Source organism: Pithys albifrons, chromosome Z (genome assembly GCF_047495875.1).
Source record: "Pithys albifrons albifrons isolate INPA30051 chromosome Z, PitAlb_v1, whole genome shotgun sequence".
Lineage (NCBI taxonomy): Eukaryota > Metazoa > Chordata > Aves > Passeriformes > Thamnophilidae > Pithys > Pithys albifrons.
This window is the reverse complement of record NC_092497.1, coordinates 65,237,398-65,260,985: the sequence shown is the minus strand read 5'-3', so window position 1 is coordinate 65,260,985 and position 23,588 is coordinate 65,237,398. Positions and strand designations below refer to the sequence as shown.

The 23,588-nt window shown below is 37.8% G+C and overlaps 1 protein-coding gene across 3 annotated transcripts in view; it reads right to left on the bottom strand.

Annotated features, from left to right (window-relative positions):
* The window catches only part of JAK2 (Janus kinase 2), an 85,947-nt gene that overhangs the window by 50,983 nt on the left and 11,376 nt on the right, over positions 1 to 23,588 (bottom strand). Inside the window, exon 1 of one of the 3 annotated variants that reach the window (XM_071580000.1) lies at positions 5,637 to 5,651. The exons of the other annotated variants lie outside the window; for them this stretch is intronic. The gene's annotated coding sequence lies outside the window, so the exon portion shown is untranslated. Of the gene's footprint in view, positions 1 to 5,636; positions 5,652 to 23,588 lie in introns of those variants that run through there. 3 annotated transcript variants of the gene reach the window in all.

Genomic DNA, 23,588 nt, shown 5'->3' with positions numbered 1-23,588 from the left:
CTTATCTCACTTCCCCAGTCTGGCAACTTCCCTCCTCGGAAGTGAAACTACTCCACAGTAACTGTCACATGTGTTTACGCTGCACAGACACTCAGGAGGGCTGAAGAGCTACAATTTTACTGCAAATCAGGAGCACAAGATTATGTGGCAGGGGGAAAGGGCAGTGACACCAGAAGTCTCCTGTAGGCAAGTAGGAGGCGCACAAAAGGAGGAAGAGCCAATATAAAGTCAAGAAGTATAAAAAAAAAATGTTTAAAAACCTCCTTTCTCCTTCATGGGAATGAAGTATAGAAAGATCCTGTTTACCAGCCAAGGATGAGAACAGCTTAAGAGAAAACTGTTACCACAAAGACAGATAAGGAAATTTGCAGTCATTATGTGAAAAATAATTGCACAGAACACTATTGCTATGACTCTTTATTATACTGTTCTAGGTGAAAAGGGATGTGCAGCTTCAACAACCAGAATATCATGAGCAAAACTTTTACTCTTTGCCAAACTTCTAAGTGTCTACCTTAGGAGATTAAAAGTACACTTTTACACTCTGCCATACAGAGGAAAGTATCATGGAGAGAATATAATCACAACCTCAACCAGCTGTTCTGCCTACAAAAAGAGAAAACAAAAAAGGTTCACTATGTTCTTCACAATATTATTTTTGTATAATATGCTACTCCCACTTTTGTGGGTTCTTTGGTTTCTTTCCTCTCCCAGTTTTCACACCTGACAAAAGCAAGAGGTAAAGCAGTCTTGGACAAGAAAACTGCATGATACGCTGCATGATAAAACACACGTGACCTTGTTTCCTATAACATTTCTTCTGTGAAAAACATGGGGAAGAGCAAGTCTAGTAAATCTGGGACAGAGCCATCAAAAATGTGAAAACATCTGGATGAAGGAAGTTATCCCCTTACTTCTACCCCAGCTTTTACACTATCTAAAAGTCTGAAAACATATGTTTCTACAAATTAGCTCTTTGCAGAAATAACTGTAAGCATCTAAACAGGATAACATTTAAGTCAGAGTGAATCAGCAAACTCTTCTGAACAGCCAAGAGCAACATATGTCTGTATATCCTCTGGACCCTCCAGAAATACTTTCTTCTCTTCAGCCTACCCTGCTTTTTCAGGGTAGCTTCAGTTTAGAAACTGTATAATCAAAAGGTCAGATATGATGCAAATTTCATGTACAAATTCCTTCCTCAACGTGTGGGGGTTTCTTGGGGATTTTCGTGTCATTCCCCTCCTTCCTTCTCACCTTTGGAAAAGTGCTTAAAGTTTTGTAGAGGAAGCAATGCCAGCTCTTTACAATGACACATCAGTTACAGGAACCTGGAACACTAACATTATTTAAAAGTGCTTAACTTTGAATTACCCTTATTTGTAGAAAATGTAATTTGATACAATGCAATCTCTATAAAATGTCTTAGACATTTATCTAAGTTTTCTTTGGTATTGCAAGAGTAGCTAAAAAACTACGTGAGATTAGAGCCTGAAGCTCTAAGCCAGCTAATAAATTAAACTATCTTAAAAAACACCACTCACTGCAACAAAAACCTAAACCCCACCAAAACAAAAACAAAACCCCAACCCAAAAAAAGCCAAAAAGCAAAACATAAGCACAACACCTTGCTTCCCGCTCTCCAGCTTACACCCTATATGGATTCAACAAGGATATTAACAGGCACTGTGCACAAACTAAATCACATTGATAAATCCTTATAGAATCAGGGTCTGGTCACATAATGCAATACAAAAAGAAAAAACCAGAACACAAAAAAGACCCTTTGAGACATACAAGGAATGATCTTGTTAGACACTGCCACAGAAGCATTTGAAACCAAGTTATTTCTGTATACAAAAGTTTAATTAAATAGTAAAAGAAAGTAATAGTAAAATAGTAAACCCCAATACTATATAAATGCATTCACAAGCCTACCAAATAATGATTTAGACTTCAATTACTATATAAATATTGTTGTTTCTTGTTATTCTTTGATAGAGAGGCAATATATTTTTAAACCCTAGTTAATGCTTCATATTGTTGAATAATTTAAAACAGCAATGTTGATGTTTTATCTTTATAATTCAGAAAAATGTACTTGCTTGATAGTTTCCTTAATGTTTTCTTAATCATCAATGGCCTGAGAGTTCTGCACTTTTTCACTATCTGAAATACCAGCCAGCTTTTGCAAAGATACTGCACTACATGCTTTGCCAAGATCATGTTATCTCTATAAACACAGATGGACAGAAAAAATGGAGGCAAAAAAACCCAGGGCTCTGAAAGTAAACAAAGGCTCATCAGAAAACATGCCATTAGCAGAGATTCTGCAAAACTCTAATAAAAGTGACAAGAAGGAGCCTTTTAGCTAAGACAAACATATCTTCACAATAACAGTTCAAATAGTCTGTGTTCTCTTGAACGCTTAAAAAACGCAAGAGACTTGTGCTTCCCTTCCACACTGGAAAAGAGTAAAATTATCACCACGTGTGTCCAGTGCTCACATAACTGTTTGGAATATGGTTAAGCATTCAATTATATACTTTACTTCTAAAGTGAAAGTAAATATTCCAAACTAAGATAAACAGAGCTCCCTATATTCATATTGCCTTTCCCCCTAAGTTCTGAAATAAGAATAATACAAAACCTTTTCCATGATTCTTGATATTATAACCTGAAACACCACAAGAAAATTGCAGAAGGCAAGAGTGTGAAAATTGTGCCCCAATAACTTAAAAAGCTTGAGCCGACTACCTGACAGAGATTAAAAAAAAAAAAGAACAAAACAAAACAACCTCCCCACCCCCACCCTACACACCCTCAGCCCCCCAAAAAACCCCAACCCACACATAATAGAAAACAATTATTTAAGTAGGGTACACAATACCTTTAGAATAAATACCTATTTAAAATATAACATTTTTCTCTCTCTCTCTCTGAAACAAGAATATCAAATGACTGAAACAAACAGTCAAGGGAGTAGATTCTGTATTTCCTGATTTTAAAGCACTAACGAGTTGCAAAATAAGCTTTAGATAAACCTGTATTACTGAACTTGGTGGAGGAAGAAAGCAAAAATGTAACTAACTGGTCTATGATACATCGGAGATCAGATAAGAAGATACAGTGTTCTTTTCTGTATTTCAAAATATGCTGTTATAGATTGTGCTACTATCAGTTCCTTTATGAAAAGGCACTTTAAAATAAAGATTAAACATTTATAGCATAAAAGTATTTAACAACTGAGAAGTTGTTTATAAAGAAGTTACATTACAGAATTTCCACTAAACAATTTAACTCTTTTTTGAAGTTTCTCTGATGACAGAAAACTAGCAAAAAACCTTAAAACACTCAAGTGTCTCAGTACATAAATCAAATTCCAACACAGGGTTTGTCTCTGAGCCCTGAAGACTAAGGCTTTCATTAACTTTACAATGTCTTTAGAAGAGCACCCGAAAGTTCTGCAAATGTATCTACTCTGTAACCCAAACTAAGGCACACCCGTTCTCCCCTCAACACCCCCACTCCAACTCAGCAATGATGCTGGTTCAATCTTGCCTGGAAGTGGTATAGGAAATTTGAATGCACCTAAGGCGATCTGTTCAAAATGTAGGATACTCTATTATCTAAATAATAGAACAAGAAGGGCTTTTTAGTAGATCAATATCAGAATTACAAGCCATTTCAGTTTTCTACCGAAGTGCTCAGCATATTCTGCAATAATTCTTTGCAGCTTCACCTCAGCTCTGACAAAATAATAATTTCAGATCTATCTGAAGGGTTTAGAACAAGTTGTTGCAAAGAAGCATGGACCTCGTCAACCACTTTCCCAGGCAAACCAGAACAAAAAGATGACAAAAGCAAGCTATGATTGTGATGCAATGAAATACCCAGCCAGCCTCACAGCCAAAAATGCCCGTTAAAGATACTGCAGAGTCTTGGACACTTTTATTTCATTGAATACGATCCATTAGATGAGCTGGAGCCAAGTCTAGGGGGCAAGAGCAATACAGTGTATTACAGGCAAGCTTTTTTGTAACTTGCAAAACACACCAAGTAAGACACATCACCGTCTGAGATGCACTGAAATGAACTTGAAGTTTAAAACTGACCATGGTCTCTCTTCTCTTTATGGAAGCTTTGAGCTCCTAAACAAACTACAAACTACTAAAAATACTGGTAGTTCTTGGATTTGTTAAATAAATAATCCAATTAGCAAACAAAATCCAACTAAAAATCCTAAGCAGGAATCAATAATGCCTGAATGGACCACTCCTCACCAGGCATCCCAGTATCTATAAATGGATATCCCTCTCCTGCCCTTAAGCATTTACCATATCTACTCACCTACCAGAAAGCAATCTTCTAAATACATTTCTTTTTCTTAATGGGTACTTAGTAAGGACTTTGAGCACTGGTACATGCAAGGAACAGTCCACCCACACCTAGACCCATGATACTTGTCTGCTAATGCATCAAATAATAACTGAATTAAGTTTCTTTTCATTAAAGCAAATAATGCCATAGAACAATTACATCCTTCTTAATGGCCCACAGACAAAAAGAAAATGTAAACAACCACCGCTCAAAATAACAGGACAAGTCAGACCACAGCCTTAACTTTTTAGATCACTGATAGCATTCTTTAGGATCAAATTTGTTTACAAACAAAACCCCACAATGCAGCTTTGCTGCAAAACACAGAGCATTCTTCTGTCAGTGACTGACTTTGCCTCATTGCCTTCAGATAATTTCCAGATAATACCTATTTGCACAACTCTGTAACAATGCACAGTAATCTCAATATTTTCAGTTCCTGCTGCACTTCAGTATTCAGGTGCTTTACATAAAACACTCTCACCTTTTGTCTTTTCCATAATGTAAGTACAAGGGTCTATACCATTTCCCTAAGTTCATGCTGTGAAACAGTGATAGACCAGATACAAACATGACTCTTCGTTTCACAAAATATTTAAAAGAAATTTCATTACAAGGAAAGATCTCACAATTCCTTTCAAGAAAGGTAAGTATTTGAAAAACTAAGTAAAACCATGAAGAAAAGAAACACGAAGGAAAAGCAATCTCCAAACCGCTTAAACACTGCACAAACCCCCCAAAACTAAAAAAAAACAAACCAAACAAACCCAACACCCAATTTTAAACTTAATTCCTAACCATAACTCTCCCCATATAGTTTCCAAGTTTTCTTTTTCAGTTGCAGTATATAGAGAAAACCTCAGGGAGGGAAAAGAGAAAGAAATCCTCCTGAACGCAGAGTTCAACACAAGGAGTGTGAAGAAGAAAGAAATCAAATCATCTCAATTGAGGAGAAAACAAGCATTGAGGGAAAGACACAGATGTCACACAATCAATATATTTAGCACCTCTTCAAGTAACACAATACAGTGATTCTGCAACTACTCTTTAGAGTTCAGTAAAGAGATAATTAGGTAACAAATGTGACACTCCTGTGAACATTTCTATGAAAGGTTCTGGGTATATTGTTCAGTACCTCACAGGTGACCAAGACATCCCTCATGCCCGCAACAGAAACAAGATTCTTAGTTACTCTGTGGCACTGCTACAGTTTAAATACCATTACTATGTGGGATTTAATGCCTTCTCCATTTTACCGAGCAGTAAGTAACACAAAGTCACAGAAACGGGCTCTTTTTACTCTTCTACCCCATTTGAGACTGAGATGCTCTAAGAAAAGTGAAATTTATCTCATTTAGCAGATGTTTCCCCTCCCATCTCCCTGAAAACTGTTCACAGACAATATCACCATTTAACACTTGACCTCATTAACCTACTGTCATAAGCAGCACATGTGGTCACTGTGACCACATCTAAGGACAGTGTGAAGCTGGGACAGATTCTGTCAGTCACTTCAGAGAGACATTCAGAATTGCAAGAAGGGGAGTAACAGATTCTTTTTGAAAAAAGAAGCGAAACCAGTTAGATGACTCTCAAAATCAGCAAAGGATGTTACAGACTCTTTGAAATCAAAATAACCCAAGAAGTGGTAAATCATCACAGAGTTTTCCCTTGGGCTCCTTTATACCAGACACAAGCTTGTGTTGACAGCAAGACAGTGTAATGGACGGATGTATCCTTTGATGAAGGGTCTCATCCCATTTGATGTCGAAACTTCCCAAAACCAAATTATCCCCCTCTCAGACTACATCCTGTTAAGCAATGTATGCACAGTAGTTGAGTCACACGGAAGATGTGAGACTATTTCATGTGTTCTACACCATCTTCTCAGAAAGAAGAAAAAGAATGGGCAACTGGTAAAACAAGCAAATCACTGAGAAGAAAAAAAAAAAGAGATAATCCAGAGAAGAGGAGAGAATTACATGTATCAAAACCTGACAGTTACAGCAGAACATGAGATTTTCTACTAAGGTTTGAGGATCTGTTACTCTAAAACCTGAATGTTTCTTGACTAGTCCTCAAGTTTGTAATGTATTGGTAGGCCAAACACATCGATTAGTATGCCAAATCTGAACCCAAATGTCTCAAATAATAGCTGCTTTTCCTCTTTCTGTATTCCCATTCCTCATCTCAACCAGTTTTTCTAAAGAACAGAAATTCTCCTCTCCTTTCTTACCCACAACTGAGCACAGAACCAGACTTGAATTTTGGATGAAATCATCATTTACTCTACCTTGTTTAAAACTTATTGAAAACTAATATAACTTGTTTAAAACTAATTAAAAATTAATGGTTCATAGGCAGGCAGAACCTTATTATACACAAAGTGAAACCAATGAGTCTCCATAAGCAAATGAAAGAAACCAGCAGGTTGGAACATGCTTGATCTTGATAGGCACAGGAAAACACGTAGCAACCAGTGAGCATGAGCAGAAGTCTGGACACTATTTGATTCCTAGAAAAATCCAAAAAGAGGAAGGAAATGAAGACATACTGCCACAATCAAGTTCTGCCAAAGCATTCTGTATTAACCTTTGGAAACATAACTGAATGCAAATGAAAACTTGGGAAGAATTTTGAACCCTTCTGAGAAAAGAATACCTTCTTATGGATTATTTGTGAGGAGGCAGTGAGAAACAGTAGAGGGAAGCAATACTTTCTGGCAGGAAAAGGACTGAAGGAAAAGCTGGAGGCTCAGTTCAGGTGGAAAATAGAGACAGCACTCTGAGTCATACGAGGGACAGAAATCAAGAAAGAGGGTAGATATTTGTCCTTCTTTATCTTCTGCAGCTCTACATTGCCTCGTACAGAAGAGCATGTAAGACTCTTCCATTCCCCTCCTATCTCTGTCAGATATGGTCCTTCCTAATCAGGTCCCAAACTCACCCAAGTAAACCAATTCTGTGTCATTCCGCACCAAGAACTCTCCTTTCACAGTTCCCCTCTGTTCTGTATCCCCAGGATCCCCAGCCTAAAAAAATCAGTCACGGCAGAGCACAAGAAAGGATCCCATCCCATACCACAGGATAAATAACGCATTCTCAAGTTGTCCAAATCATAGGTACACATAAGCAGAAATAAGAAGCAGGAATAGCTGCTATTAAAAATGCAACAGAGGTGATGGGTGGATCCCATTCCCCTTTCCTTCCCTTTTTGGAGACAAGGAGAAATTTTTATTTTAATCCTTTGCAAATACTTCTTTGGTACTTTGCTCACTCTCCAAGCAACATTTACTTGTGGTCTTACTGAGATGGAAAAATCTGGTGGAGCAGGATTTGATCACATTACTGAGCCTCGGGGGTAGTGACAAGGACTTTTAAGTCAAGGATTTTAGGTCAATACTTCCTCTCAAACACGGACAGTAACCTGGAGACACCTCAAAGGCAGCTCATGCCCTTGAGCATTACAAATGCCACTAATGCTTTTGAGCATTGAAATCACACACCCTCCTGTTGCTGAGATTTTCAGTTCTTTTTTTTCTTACAAAGGTAGAATAAATGAAACCTACAAAACCCATACTTTAAAGTGACAGAAAATGAGAAGAAGTATGAGAAAACACCTTTATGGGAAAAAAAAGACCCTTTTAGACATTGATTGAGGGGAGAAAAAAAGGTAGTTTTTTTTTCCAAAGTGTCTGTCAGTACAGCTGTTGAGTAACACCAAGTTAAATCACCTTTTGAATCTTCCCATTGTGTGTGCATAAAGAAAAAATATCAGTAAAGTGACTGCTACTCTTCAATAAACTTGAGCTACTATGGAACAAGAGGCCAATGGTATCCTGGCTTGTATCAGGACTACGATATCTGTCCCCATCCCCATCTGTCCCCAGTACTGGTGAGGCTCCATCTCAAATTCCGAGTTCTGTTTTGAGCCCTTGACAATAAGGAGGACATTGAGGTGCTGGAGTGGGTCCAGAGAAGGGCAACAAAGCTGGAGAAGGCACTGGAACAGAAATCCTATGCGAGCTGCTGAGGGAACTAGGACTGTTTAGCCTGAAGAAAAGAAGGCTGAGGGGGGCACCTTATTGCTCTCCACAACTACCTGACAGGAGGTTGTCGAAGGTGGTGGCAGGTCCCTTCTCTCAAGTAACGAGTGAAGGACAAGGGGAAATGGCCTCAGGCTGTGTCAAGGGAACTTCAGGTTGGCTATTACGAAAAAATTTCTTTACTGAAACAGTGGTTAAGCATTGAAACATGCAACTGAAAGAAGTGGTAGAATCACCATCCCTAGAAGTGTTCAAAAAACAAGCAGATGTAGCACTTCATGCTATGGGTTTAAGTGGGCATGATAGTGTTCAGTTCAAGGTTGGACTTGAAGATCTTCAAGGGTTTTTCCAACCATCATGGTTCTATGACTCTATGATATGCTATGCATATTCCCAATGACAGAATAAAGATTGTTTAGAGTCTCAACTAGTGACAATTGATACCTGTTGCAGAGCCAACTACCTTCACTGAAGAAACCAGAACAGTTACTACTTCTAGCAACACAATCCTCCAGAAGAACAAAGCCCCTCTAATCCCTGTGGTTCAGTCAGGTACTCTGTGATCTGCCACACTCAAGCAGAATGGAGAGATAGCAAAGTAGCTCTGTTAATTCCTCAGCACCTGGAACATACAATGAGCCAAACTACATCTAATTGTAAGCATCTGGCTTATATTCCAAGTACATACAAAACAGAGCAGAAAAAGTAGTTCTGCACAGTCCATCAGCTAACAAGTGTGGATTTCACAGCTGTTCAGATTTTTCTTGGGCAGTCTATGAAAACACCTGCTCAGACAAATGAGTTTTGCTTCCTCCTGGACGCAAGAAACTACCTAATTTTCCCCAGAGTTTTTAAAACACCCAGCCTAACAGCACGGTGAACAGGCTTCAGCAAGCTGTGCCTACTATTTCAATGATTATAACATAAATCTTTGAAAAGGTGTATCGTATGCACCAATGCCAACCAATTTCTTCTCTAGTAAAACAGATGTACAATCACTACTATGAGTTTAAATGCCATAATGAAGCACTGGTGATGTTGAAGGACAATCAGCCCCTGACAGCTTTTGAAGCAGATTATCATTTCCTCATGTCTTATCACAGAGCTTCCACCCCAACATACCTTCCACATCAACATGCTTTTGTAATATGAGTCTGGAGGCTGTGAAACCACACAGAAGTTGAAGAAGTCAAAGCACAGACTGTGGAGAAACAAACCTAAATGTTCAGAAGCCCTATAGCCAAGGGCAACACAATTAGGTGATTCTCATGCATCAATGCTAAGTTGATATTGGTCTCTCTACTGCCTGATTTCTCAGCCATGCTGTCCATTTAGGTTTAAGAAGAGTTGTATTACATTGAACACACAACAAACCTCCTCGAAATGGATAGTGCATGGTTTATCTATTCACTGAAACTGCTGAAACGCACTTGCAGTACATCTCCTTCCCTCAGCTGCTTCACGCACAATTATCTTATCATGTATGATGATTTATGGGAAATTAGAGATAGTACCTACTGTGGGATGATGGATAGGGTTAAAATTTAGAGGAGGCTGGGAATTCTAGGGTCAAAGCAGCTGCAACTTCCTGGACCCAATGCAGATGACATGCTTCCCGATGATAATCATCTGCTCAGAGGAACGGAACAGAGAGTGGAATGAAGTGGAGATTACGTGGCCTCTCTCCATTCAAATCCCAGCAGAAAGGAAGATCATGAGACCACACAGTACCTGTCAGCCAACAGAGAGTCAAGGTGTTCTGCTGCTATGTCAAGAACCATGTCAAAACCCCCTCCTCAGGTGCCAAGTCACGACCACCCTTCTCCCATTAGATATGGCAAGAGAACTTTACACAAATCAGAAAGTATTTATTACCACTCAAGCTCCACCTAGACATAAATAATATAAAAGTAAGTTCGGCATAGGGGGAAGACTCCACCAAAACTGCAGGGATCAATCATCTACTCTCACAGGGAAAACTTCAGTAAGAATTACAATCTACACATGTTAAATATTGCTTTTAGGATTAGAGCTTGTGCTTGCTTAATATATGTATCAGTAGATTGCTCCAAAACATAATTTTGCAGTCAGACTCTGTCAGCAATGACCATGAACCATATCAACCTGTCACAATTTGTCTTATAGAGTGTTATTCTGTGAATTGTTAGAGTCCTTTCTGATGCTGGTAGCAGGTAACACTTTGGCAAGGCCTGCTGAGGGGTCTTTGCATTGTTGGCCCAGCCCCCCCGACAAAGGTAGTCAAATCACCCTCTGACCTTGTGAATCTATTGGTGAAGGGTCTCATTATGAGACACTGACAGATGGCCAGACACAAGGGTCTTGACTTTCCTTGGGGGCACCAACAGGCAAAAATCTAAACATCCCCCTTTCACATGACACCTGCCTTTCAAATTGTTCTTTTTTTCAGTCTTTCAAAAGAATTAAAGATAACTGCTTTTTTACTTCAAGTACTTGCCTTAATTGCAAGAGCCTTTTTAATGAATAGTACATAGTTCTACAGTCAGTGAAGTATTTGCTTTATGATCAGTAGGTACCAGGGCAAGACACAGTTTATTACAAATAATTTTGTGATTATTAATGATTTCCCTAGACTACCAGTGTGATGAGCTTGACAAACTAAATTTCCCTTTCATCACGGGTATGCAACATGAATTTCTTATCAATTGCTGCCCAGGTCTGGTCTTTAACATCTCTTAATCCTTATAGTTCTATGTGCTACTTTTATTTCTACAATGAAGGAGTATCAGTAACTATTTCTGGAACACCTGCACTTTGCGATAACTACTGAACAATGAAAGAAAAGCTTAGTACTTCACACTTACTCGTTATGAAATACTTCTTTGTTAGTCTACCACTTCCCTTTCTTTCAGTTATACGAAGCATTCATTCCTGCTTTCCCTCAAACTGGTATCTAACAAATTGCGACACCTGTAAACTCAGCCCAGGTTTTGAAATATCCGTAGGTTACTTAGCAACAGCAATTAAGGTTCTTTCAGTTATGTTTACAAACATACATTTACAGCCATTTTGAAGTGGCTTTGACTTAATAAACACAAAACTCACTCCATATACTTAGTCTCTTCCTTTTCTAAGCATTCCACTCTAAGCCTGTATTTTGCTTACTGGCAGAGATCCAGAAAGTCTGTTTCAGAATCACCCACAAGACAAAAAGGCAGAGGTCTTGCCTTCTACAATGAAACAACTACCTGGGTGGATGAGGGGAGAGCAGTGAATTTTGACACTTGTCTTGCACAACATCCTCATGGGCAAACTCAGGAAGTGTGGACTGAATGAGTGGACAGTGAGGTGGATTGAGAACTGGCTGAACGGCAGATCCCAAAGGATCTAGTTGAGCCCTTTCACTAGAGGTGTGATTAAGGGACTGGAACATCTCTCTTACAAGGAAAGGCTGAGAGAGCTGGGATTGTTCAGCCTGGAGAAGAGATGTCTAGGAGGGGATCTCATCCATGCCATAAGTATCTGAAGGGAGGGTAACAAGAGGATGGATCCAGGCTCTTCTCAGGGATGCCGAGCAATAGGACAAGAGGCAACAGGAAGAAACTGATGGACAGGAAGTTCCACTTAAATACAAGGATGAACTTCTGTACTGTGCATGTGACCATGCAGTGGAACAGACTGCCTTGAAAGGCTGTGGAGTCTCCCTCACTGCAAATTAAATTCAAGAATAGTCTGGACACAATCCTGTGACACATGCTCTAGGATGACCCTGCTTGAACAGGGAGGTTGGACCAGGTGAATCCACTGTGGTCTCTTCTAATCTGACCCATTCTGTGATTCTATGTCTTTTCTCAGTTAATGTCGATGTTTAGCACATTGTGTGAAATCAGACTAATTTTCTTTTTTAACCGTACAAGGAACAATTCTGTTATTTGTATTTATTCTGCACCTAAACTACGACAGGGCAACATGATTCTGGAGTATGTTTTACCAAGCCATTTGTTGGTTCACTTGTTTCAGAACAGGCAGGATGAGACCAAAGGTATGTCTAGCTCTTCTAACAGTGGCCAAGAATAAGTGCCTAGAAAAGATCTATGGAGTGCAAGTCTACAAAGTACTTTCCCAGCGTAGTTTCACAGTGATCCAAGATTCACAAATATTTTAAGCCAAGATGATCTTTGTGTTCTTTACAACCAACACCTGAAAACAACACCTTTCCTCGCTACAACAACTTGAAAGGACACTGTAGTGGGGGGGGGTCAGTCTCTTTGCCCAGGTAACCAACAGTCAGAACAAGAGGAAATGGCCAGGGGAGGTTTAGCTGGGATATTAGGAAAAATTTCCTCACTGAAAGGGTAGTCAGGCATTGGAACAAGCTACCCAGGGAGGTGGTGGAATCATCATTCTTGGAAGTGTTTAAAAGATGTGTGGATGTGACTCATGGGAATGTGGTTTAGTGCTGAACACAGTGATGGTGGATTAATGGTTGGACTTGATCTCAGAGGACTTTTCCAACCTTAATGATTCTATGATTCTATGAAAAGAGCTTGTTTGTTCAACAGGCTCTTTAAACTCCAACTATTGGAATTCTTGTTAAGATCACATTCAAGACTATCTTCTATTCCTACATCTTCAGAAAACTTCTTACCTGTGATTTAGCTGAAATGCTCTTTAATTCTTCAGAGGGATTGCACTCGCTTATTCTACTCATTTCCTTGTTTCCCAATTTTAGATCAGTCCAAATTTCCTCATCAACAGTGTTTTATTTGAAGGTTTCATGTATGATTCTTTCCCCACGTATTTCAGTCTAACACCACATTGTTTGTATCTTTAGTCATTTTCCCAGCAGCATCATTCCCATGTTGCTGTCAAAAGGAGACAGCAGCATTTGGGCACTGATCAAGACCAGAGATGTGTAACAAAGGAAGAGCTTTAACTGTGTGCTGGTTTTGTCTGGGGTACAGTTAATTTTCCTCAAAGTAGCTGGTATGAACCCAACAGAATGTTAACTTTGTTTATATTAACAGAAATGATCGTACCAATAATTTCGCAAAAACTTTGGAATAAGGTGTATTTAGACAGTCACTGTAGACATGATGTAATTAGGCAGTACAAACTAATTTATCCACTATCCGACAATGTAACAACTCATTAACTTATTTTACTTTGTTTCAAAAATACCATGAAGATTCTTTTATTCTTTTAAAATATGTTACCATTTATGTCATCATTATTATAAAGGTAAACGATCAAAATCACTTAATTTCCATTCCATGTACTTCCTTGTGCATGTTTTGTATATTTGTTTGCTTTTATTTTAATTGTAAGCTTAGTTTGCCAAGAGTTCTAATGGTTCTGTATCAGAAAAGTGGAAGAAAAACTTCAATCTACTTTGCAAATGAGAAGTATCCCAATAGGAGTACGTTAGCTCTTATTTTCCCCAGTCTTCATGCTTTGTAACCAGGCAAGCAAATACATTTGGAAACAAAGAAGTGCTCAGATTTTTATTACTGGTCTCAAAAGGTCAGTAATCATCATCCGCCTTAAAAACTAGAACTTAATGCATCATGCTGCTGAAACTCTATGTTTCAACTGCATTAAAGGAGGAAAATATCAAGAAAAAGAGCATGGTTGGCAGAAAACTGAAATTTTGTCATGGGGCTATCAATTCATATGTGTTCACAACAAAAATAAATGTTAATCACCCTAAATGTTCCTATAAACACGTCTAATATGGAGTTAGCATTTATCATTTAGCAGAGAAGTAGCTTTGTAAAGTCAAATAATTAGAAGAATATATACAAATGGTAACATGATTAGAAATTACAAGAGAAAAATACAATGAGCATTACAGGTTTATTAATAGTTGCAAGACTCCAGGTCTCTGTTAGCACTATCAGATCAATTCACTGTTCATTTCTCACCAAGAACTAGTATTAGACTCAGGACAAAGATGACTTGTATTGAAATTAACACTGAGGTAGGTCATTAGGAACAAACAAAACAGCTCAGTAACATGTTTTGTAAGAGTACGCAGACAGGTAATATTACCTGTCAGATTAATATTCAAGGTGGATGTTCATTTAACTTGTAAATTCCCTGGCAGAGATTTGGGTTGCTTAATGTTCTGAACAACTTCTGTTGTGTTTTCAGACTTCTGTGTCTGCACTCAGCTGAATTAAAATACAAAAATCACTCAAAATAGTGATTTTTGATGGCTGTTAGGTATGTCTGACAGTTTTGAAAATCCATCTGGTCTTCAGACATGAAAATTATCAGTCCTAAAGGTAGTAAAGTCCTAGAATTAAATTAGAAAGACCTTTTCCCATGTCTCCCCAATTGATTAAGCTTAAGAACACACATCATTCGTAATTCCCATGTAACTTCCTCTTTCTCTTCTAATGTTTTCTTTCTCCATCTTTTCTTGTCACTTCCCCTACAGTTTTTTTTCTCCCATTCTACTGATAATCTCAGTAATCTTCTTCTGTGACAACTGAGCTAACTCAGAAAACACAGAATCATTATCAGCCACTCATCAAATCAACTTCCACGTAATGAAATCAAAGTCAAAGTAGCACATCAAATAGGTATTTTTGGACAAGAAGAAAATACCTACGCGGGCATCACCTAAGACAGGAACTCACTATAAAGTAACAACTCCATACTAAAATGACTGGGTAAACAGTGTGAAAGGAAAAGAATGCAAGCAGGCATTTCACTGTCAGGGAAGACACAGAACATGGCAGCAACATCAGGCAGGACTACAAATTCATTTGGCAAGGACAATGATTCACACTTGAACACAACAAGGGGTGAGGCAGAACTACACAATTATTCAGAGATCTTGAAAGGACTTGAAGGAAACTGATCTTCCTCAGTGATGCCTCCTGACCCTCAAGTAGGAAAAGGCATGCTTATAATGAAGGAAAAACCCTGGTGGTGCTTTCACAGAGACATGTCTGATTATACAGGCTGACCAGCAGAGAGAGCTGCATGAACTGGAAAGCCTGCATCTCAAAATGGGCACAGTCAACACAGACTATCTGGAACAGATTATGGCACTACTTAATTAAAAGTGTAAGATATAAGGTATGCGTGCATATGTTGTGCACACACAAACTGACAGACCACAAGAGAACTGAACCCACACAAACACATCCCTTCAATTCTCATATACAAGTGCTGAGCATCCTGCTAGTGTATGAGAAGAATGCAGTTATGCAGAGATCTGAAAAAGTTCTTATATGAAAATGGTGTTCTTGAAAACATCAACACAATTTACAGTACTGCAATACATGAGCTGTTGGCAAAGTTGTGGAAGCATGGGAGGTGACTCACTACTAGTACAAAATCAAATGAAATCTTTTTTTGAAATTCAAATTCACATGCACTTCATGAAGTCTAAAGGAATCTTACTTCAATTCTCATCTTCAAGGACTTGTTCTTGATTAACCCTTCCACATGCTACCTTTTCAATAAATAAACATACATTTACATTTAAAGCTCATTAGAAATCAGATAAACTTTTAAATAAATAGGACACTTAAATATATTACTTTTATCATTACAAGAATTGTATGTGTTTACTTTGGATATCCAAAATCACAGAACCATCTAAAATGAGAACAGCCAAGAGCTGACATTAATCCCAGACTAGCACAAAAAACCCCCTACAAACAGCAGCAAGTCCCTACTAGACTGCCTTTTCTGCCAGTCAAAAAGGGTTTAACAAAGTTACACATTTCTTTGAGGAATTCCCATTGTACAAACGTGCCACAGAAATGAAAATCCAATGTACCAAGGACATTTACTTGCAAATTTACCTGAAAGAGGCAGCTACATTTGGAGCTGAATAAGCAGCTCAACTAATTTTGAATGCCTATAAAACCAGCCTCAATCCCATTTTTTGGTGACCAAAACTTAAGATTACTGTAACTATTTAACTATTGACCAATTCTAGAACCAAATATACTAAAAAACAAAATTAAAAATTCTTAAATACGATGATTAATGAAAACCAACTGCTTTTTGGAGGACAGAGGTTTCGCACTAGCTTAAATCTAGGAAACTCTGGAAAGCTGAAGTCTGCTTTTCCCTTCACCTGATACTCCTACTTGCTCCCTTATGTCAGCATCTATATTTGTACTGTGAAAATATTCAGTGAACCAGTGTCACTTAGGGCTATTTTAAAGTTTCCTCTTGTTAGTTTTCTGCATTTTTTCACTTCCAAGACACAGGAATGCTATCACAGGTGCAGAGAAATCCATGGGACTATGTCCCAGCCTAACACTGTCATACACTGACTTTGAACTGTATCCTCAATAAATGCATCACTGAAAGTCAAAGTTTGTTCTAAATCTGCAGAAAAACCAGAAGAGTTAGAAAAGACTTCATTCATGGCTGGAAACTTATATTCTTTTGCAAGAGACACAAGGAAAATATGAAAATAAAAGATTTCATAAAGGGAAAAGGCTGTGAGCATACTTTCTATGTAGTAAGACATTTTAATTAACCACAGACATCTGTACAGGTTCAGTAGATTCTTGCAGGGATTTGTACTTAATATCCCACTACATTCCACTTCAAAAAACAAGCAAAAAACATACTTTAGAGAGGCTGTTAGATATTATCAAAGTAATAACCAAAAGGGAATCAAAAGTAAAGAAGGTTATTTACTCCAAGGTTAGGATTATTCATAAACAAGTCCAATTCAAGCAAATACTTTCTTTGATGTAAGACAATACACTCTTTTCCTGCTGCAAAACCAAAAGTCACAACTATTACATGTGTAAGTGACAAAGGTTAATATAAATTATAATTAATGATAAGAAATTGTAGATTAATATAGTTGGAAGGCACTTATGATGGTTATTTGGTCCATTAACCCTGATCAAAGCAGGGTCAAATCAGACCAGGCTCAAAACCTGTCTAGCTGATTCCTTCACCATGTTCAGAGATGGATATTTCACAACTGCCCAGAACAGCTTGTTCCAGTGTTTCACTGTCCTCCTGCTGAAAAAATTTGCCTTAATATCTCACAAAAATTTCCCATGTCCCTTGTGTCTGTTGTCTCTCATCCAAACATCACATGCCTTTAAAAAAAGTCCAGCTCCATATTCTTTATAGCCACCCATCAGGTATCTGAAGACAACAAACAGATGTCTACTCCAACTTTTCCAAATGAAGACACACAGTTCCCTCAGCCCATAGTACAACATGAATTCCACCCCAATTCATCTTTGGCGGTCCTTCCCTGAACTTATTCCAGCATGCCAAAGTTGATGTAGTATTCAAAAGCCCTAGAATGGAATAGCACAATCAGACACAAGGACTGCCTTTTCAAACAAAGCTTTCTTTCAAAAGAAATATAATTCAATGGTACAAATGCCAAGATAGCTAAGCAAGGAAAATGCAGGCTAGGCTCAGGAAATAAGGCAGTATGGCCTGAAAAGTAGTAGTTACAATAACTACAGTTATGGTGACAGCTGAATTAAACACTAATTGAGCAGCAAACATATCTTGCAAGTACCTCCCATATATATGGGTCAGATCACGTCTTCTTTATGCATAACCACATGTAACATTATGCACATTCAATTGTACTTATATGCTTCAAATACGTAAAGGACTTAGTCATCATGGGTGGAGACCTTACATACAACCTGACTGAAATAAAAAAAAAGTACAGTTCTGCATTTATTTAAGACTATTCTAGTTTGAAGACTATCTAGACATTAAAATACAAAAATTCTTAACAACTTCAAAAATCCTGGACTACATCAAAGAACGTAACTATCATTTATAAACACTTGCTGTGCCTGCTGAAGTTGTATATATCAGACACATTCACTAAACTTGCTGGAGCAGCTTCTGACTTGAAAAAGTCTGCGAAACAACTGCAAGACCTGCACATGAAAGAACCAACAGTAACCCAAAACTCTACTCTTATGTAGGAACTTTGCTATGCAGCAAAGTGGCTGGTTCAGTTTTAAACCTTCTTTGGACTAAAGTGATTTTTAATTTTTCAAGTAATGCAGACTAAGCTTTAAAGTCAGAGAACACCTTGCCTCATACTTAAAGGATGTGTCATATTACTCCACAACACACTTTGCTAGAGCACATGAGAGAAACTCGTATTTTATTCCAAATAACACCAACGACTAACAAACTCAATCTGTAAATGGGGGGGAAGTATACACACAGACACAAACTGATTCCTGAAATAGTACCTTTTTGGATTCTATCTAAAGACAGAATTTTTCACCAGGACACACTGTGGGGTAATAATTACATCAGCCAGCAAGTAAGTACTGTCAATTTGACAAAAAAAGTTAAATTATTTCAGAGAATCACCATTTTAGCGAGGAAGAGATGTTCCTAATCAGAAAATGTTTAGAGATTAAAGGGTTTACTCCCTTTGTCACTATAATAAAGTATTTCTCAGTCTCTGCAACCCAGTCTGCTAATGAATAGAAGCAAGGACTACAATGTGCTTTTTGCTGTCACAGACAAGTTGCCAAAGTAATAAATCCAGTGGGTGCTAAATGTACTGGTGGTTTCTTCCAAAATGCTGTATCTTATCTTTTATGTAGAGTCACCTTAACTATCTCAGCAATAACTCAGAAATTAACCTAATAAAGAAATAATCTCCTGCTACATAAAACCTACAGGCTGAGTCACATATTACTCAAATATTTATCATGTCTACATAGCTCAAAATAAAAATGGTTTAATTCAAATTAATTAAAATTAATTTTGTTGATTTCATAAAGCTTTGGCTGAGAGCTCAAGCAATGAAACAGTACTTGAACCCTGACAGAAGAAAAAAAATTGGAAATCAAATTAAACAAGCTGCAGCTCAGTCAGATTAGGGAGTCTAATGTGTTTGATTCTTGACTTGCTTTTTGCATATTTATCTAGTGCATATTTCCATATGAACCCCAAAAGGGTGGGTCCTTTAGGCATATATCAGAAGCCAAGTTTCTAGCGATAACACTCAATCTTTTGCATATAGGTGGTTGGTTATTTTTAAATAGGAACAAAAAAAATATGATCCAGCTGCAGATCCTCTTTAAAAGTCCTTGAAATTTGTTTGTTTCAGGGTGGTAATCATATATGCAGTTATGATTTTCTTTTATTCTTAATATTTTAGGGACCTTATTTTACAGTGAATGCAACCAAATAATAGACTTTGTGCTTTGATGAAAGCCACCTGTATGTCCTATCTCTGAAACAGTATTTCTTTTAATTTCTTCAACTACTGTAACAACACTGTGTAAGTAGGTGCAACGAATTTCCTCAGCTTAATGCCCACCCTTTGTCTCTGCAGCAGTACTAGAAACAAAACAATGACAAACACAGGCCTACTAACCTTCTTCATCTATGTTACTCAACTCCAGATAATTTGGTTGTCCTTCAACTCTATCAACAAAGGAGCACTGCAGCTCTGAAAGCCCCATCTTGTGGAGGGGTGTCTGCTAGTGTCTTTGGGAACGTGTCTCCTAGGCTCCTGACATGGGACAAAGGGTCAATACTGAAACTTTTATCCCTTTCTCTTTTTTTAATCCCTCTCTCGTCTCTGTTTTCTGCACAAGGACCTCATTCCTCTCATTTTATCAGGCTTGTTTGCAGGAGGTGTTGGTAAGAGTGACAGTAAGCTTCCACATACTTTCTCATCCCAGCCTTGCCAAATCTCTTCATGATAATGTTGTCTTCTTCACCTTATCAGCAATTCTACTCTATCAGCAAACAAAACCAGTAAACACTTGTATGGTTGTCCTCCTTTTAACTCCACTTTCACGTGTTCATGACTAACTGGTGTATTGGATGGGAAACTTCTGCCACTTGAGCAATACAGGAGCTACAGGTAGACAGTCAAAGGCTTCACACACCAGAGCCCACATCCTGGCTGACTGGACAACATGATCAGTGAAACAAGTGCACTTTCCACAATGGTCAAAACAGATGAAATGTCATTACATTTGATTCCTTTTACAAATCCAAAGCAGCCTTTTTGGTAGTTCAACTGTCTTTGTGGAGCTGTAATTTCTCTCTATCAGTCCATTCTGTATTGTTTTTGCTCACCTACGGAGGACTCCCTTTACTGGCCCTTCATTTCATGAGCTTTTCCAATGCAGCAACTTTGGACAAGTGATTACATGTCTCTACCACACAAAAGCAAATATATTGTCTATTTGTCCTGAAAAGCCATGAAATACTTCTCAAGCTGAGCTTTCAGTCCAACAACGCTGTAATTATGGCAGCAGCCAAATCCCCTTCCAGTTTTTCCTCTGGTTTTGTTCTTCCCTTCTCTTTTATACACCATAACCCTTACCCTGTCCTCAAAAAGACAAAAGGAAAAAAAGGAGGGGGAAAAGAGTGGAGAAGAAACTGACTTTTCATCTTTCCACTTTACTCTATATCCCTGCTCTATCCTGTGTTTTGTAAAAGCTTCCCATCTTAAATTCCTTCACCTTTGTTTATTCTGGGTATTCTCCATTTCCCATTTTTTATCTTCCTTTCCTAACACTGGATTTGTCTACGGGAATTCATTCTGCCCCTTTGAGAGGTTTGGGGGGTTTTTTTGCCTTGGTATAAGACTAAAAAGCCATCTCTCCCTAGTATTTCATTTCCTTATCACTCAAGAGCATACAAATTGCTTTCAGAGTTGATAATCTTCAGTTCCTTCTTGTGTAACGGCTGTCAACTCGGTAATTTTAAATAATCCATTGAAAGTGCGTATTATTGATCAGGCTATTTACACGATCACTGAACTTTACAAGACAGGATTATCTCCAAACAGGGTACTCTCAAAGAGTGAAGTCTATCAGGCAAACAAGCTAACTTAAAATTTATATAAACTCTAGAATATATTAGGAAGCACGTAGAAAAAGGTTCTAGAAAACTCAATTTTATGCTTTCACTAAAGATAGTGTTGCCAAAAAGAAAAAATGCCAATTTTTTATTGTTTCTGTGCTGCAAATTATATTGATTTTACCTGTGATAAAGCCTAGATTACTCTCATTAGTTTCAGCAGTATTGGTGAGCTAAAAATCACACAAGGTATTGTCTACCTTCTATGTGAAAGAAACACACCATTGGTGATGCTAAAAGATAGGTTACTGTTACTGAGTTTAGATACTATGCATTTGCTCTAAATAAATAGGCTAATCATTATAGTAGTCTTGACAGTAAACATGATGGTCTTAAGTCAATCACGATTTTCAGGTTACGAGGGCAAAAATGAAAAGACAAATTAACAAAGTGACACTCCTACATACAGGCTGTGTAATCCACAGCTGACCTGCCATTTCTTTCATTACTTGTACACACAATTTAACACTTTAAGTATGGTTGTAATCATATAATGAGATTTGCTAAAGTGAGACTTCGTGTCAACTCATCCAGCAGTGGCATTCTGAGGATCTACTTGCTGAACACCAAGAGTACTTGTCAAATGTTTTGAAACTAGCAGAAACAGTAGCTTTAGAAATAATATATTTGAAATGTTCTAGTTGTATTTTGAAAGCATATGAAATTCGAATCATTACCTAGATTAAGTCCAATGTTACTTAAAACAGAGACATGTCATAATTTAAAATACAGAATTATTGATATATATTTATGTATACAATTATTATATGCTACTAGAGATTCCCTCTCAGAAAAACAACAGAATTGTGTAACATTTTGCAGTAAACACTGTGTGTATAACTGTACTTAACAGAATATAATTGTTTCAGTAACAAAGTTAGAGCACCATGTAGCAATTCACTACCCAGTGAATTAGCAATGTGATTCCATTATTTTCATTACGCCATTACACAGATAAAATTTAAAAAACCCCACATATGAACAAATGCAAATGGAGAGATCAGAAATTGTAATTGCAAAACTAATCCAAGACATGATCTGTGTGACCAGAGAGGTCATAAAACAAAAAGGCTGATACTTTGTTCCATCACGCAGCCTAAATAATGAAAGGTTTACAATCCGAAATACACATTTCTGCTCTTTCCTCCATTAGGAAACTAAAAAGGCATTGGTGAAAAATTAGTAAGGAATGTGTGCATGTATATGTGTTAGATAGAGCATTTACTGGGGAAACAAATTCTGTTTTATTTTAGAGACAATTTCAGTTTAAAGTATGAAACCTTTGATGCCCATATACAACCAGAGTGTCTGGCCCCTCAATCATGTGAATCGAAAGATTTGCACACAGCCTAAAGAGCTGTCCCAAATGCCTACAAGCATCACTTTTTCTAGATCAGTTGTCTATTCTGAGGTTACAAAAGGACATTTCCAAAGCCTTACCACAAGAAAGGACCTCTCCACTCTCAACACATCAGCCTCACTGAAATTTGAAATTACACAGTACTTTCCAACAGTTCCAACTGCTGGAATAATTAAACATGTACAGTAACAGTGAAGGTTGAAAAGGCACATACAAGGCCTTACACCTGTCTGCATTTCCAGTACAGAACCACTCATCCACCCACACTTACACAGAATACTCAGTTCACTTTCATGACACTTGACAGTGAAAGAAGTGAGGGCACTTACAAACTCAAGACTCACAGAATAACTCTGAGTTGGAAGGGACCCATAGGGATCACCAAGTCCAGCTTTTAGGTGAATGGTCCATATGGGGATTGAACCCTCAACCTTAGTGTTGTATTAGTATCATGCTCTAAGCGACTGAGCTCATTTCAGGGTTTCTTGCACCTTCTCACACCTTTTTACTTATCTGTCACCTGCATTTCCTTTCCCTCCTTCATAATACATTTGCACTTTCTTCCATAATTCTTCTATTCAGAGTAAACATCAGTTCTCATCCAGCCTACTGCTAAGGGACCTGCCAGTCTCTCTTTTCCTTCCAGACAAATACCGATACTACTCATTTCTTACACTTCAAAAGAAATTTTAATCACAATCACATACCCTTGCCCACCAAGGCTAAAAGAACTGAGTCTTTGCAAAATCTGTTTTTCAGAAGCAATCTTTTCTTCCACTAACAAATCAAAACTAATTTCCTCTTCAAAACCATTTCAGTCCAACTGACAATCAATTTTCTAACCTCCCAGATAATTTTAATATAGCTTAGCCCAGCTTAAAAATACTTCTATATTTGGTATATACTTTCTGATCTTAATATTTCTTTTACATAATGTGGATTTTGGTAATT